Genomic DNA, 1,125 nt, shown 5'->3' on the forward strand with positions numbered 1-1,125 from the left:
CCCCCGGGGCGGCTGGAGGAGCGGAGCGGGGCCGGCACCCCTGCCCGGCGCTGGGGCGTCGGGCCCCGCTGCGACCCGGATCCCGTGCTGGGAGGGATGGCTCCACCGCCCTTCCAGAGCCGGCAGAGAAGCCAGGCGGCCGGGCTCCCCGCTCGCCCCCTGCACCGCCGCCCCGTCGGACTTCCTCTGCACCGCGGGGGATGGGACCAGGTGGGGGCGGTGTCCACAGCCCCTTTTCTCCTGCCCAGCTCTGTCCCGCGCTGTCCGTCCAGCAGCTCCCCGTGCGCCGCCCCTGCGCACCCCTCTGCCAGCCTAGAGCCTGCCTATCCCGATGTACCCCCTCCCTTCCCCTCTATCTAGCTATCTACCCCCATCTACCCTTCTATCTATGTATTCATCCGCACATACCCCTTGTCCATCTGTATTTATCCATCCGCTGTTTGTCCCCCACATACCACCTTTCTGCCTGTCTACTCCCATATACCCGCCGTCTGTCTGTCCATTCAGCCCCACACACCGCCGTTATCAGTCTCGCCACCCGCCTGCCTGTCTGTCTAGCCCAGTGATTCTCAGCCAGGGGCCACCACACCCTGGGGTGCCCTGGGATCCTTTCCGGGGTGCCAGGCAAGGCTAGCGCCCTTCCCGTGCAGGCAAGAGCAGGGGTTTCCAACAGGCGTCCCGGGTGGGGAAAACACCCCGAGCTCGGCCCTGCTCCCCGGTCTGGCGGGTCGCGCTGGCTGCCCTGGCGCCGGCGCTGCTCCGGGCCACGTGCGGGGCTCGCGCTCGCACTCCCGCGTGGCTGGGGTACGAAGGGGCCCTACCCCGCTCCTGAGCTCGTCGCCACGCGCGAGTAGTGCTAGCGTGTGCCCGTGGGCAACCAGCAGCCAGAGGGTGGCTCAGAGCCGGGGTTTTCCCAGGAGGCACCGAGCCGAGGAGCGCTGGGCCGCCCCACGCCCCGCTCCGGCTGCCCCTGGCCTGTCCCCCCCGTCTGACCCCAGTCACCCCTCGCTGCTTCGCCCTCTGTCCATCACTGACAGCCCCAGACACCACCCACCGCTCTGCTCCTCCCTCCCTCTACCCCTCCTTTCACCCCACCATCTCCCACCCTCCCTCCCTGCACCCCCC

General features: G+C 69.5%; 1 protein-coding gene across 1 annotated transcript in view; it reads left to right on the top strand.

Annotated features, from left to right (window-relative positions):
* Positions 1-32: 32 nt before the first annotated feature.
* Positions 33-1,125, top strand: part of CDC42EP5 (CDC42 effector protein 5) — a 12,259-nt gene continuing 11,166 nt past the window's right edge. The window contains exon 1 of the mRNA XM_014517316.2: positions 33-210. The gene's annotated coding sequence lies outside the window, so the exon portion shown is untranslated. The remainder of the gene's footprint in view (positions 211-1,125) is intronic.

The sequence above is a fragment of the Alligator sinensis genome, unplaced genomic scaffold (genome assembly GCF_000455745.1).
Source record: "Alligator sinensis unplaced genomic scaffold, ASM45574v1 scaffold647_2, whole genome shotgun sequence".
In the NCBI taxonomy this organism is placed as follows: domain Eukaryota; kingdom Metazoa; phylum Chordata; order Crocodylia; family Alligatoridae; genus Alligator; species Alligator sinensis.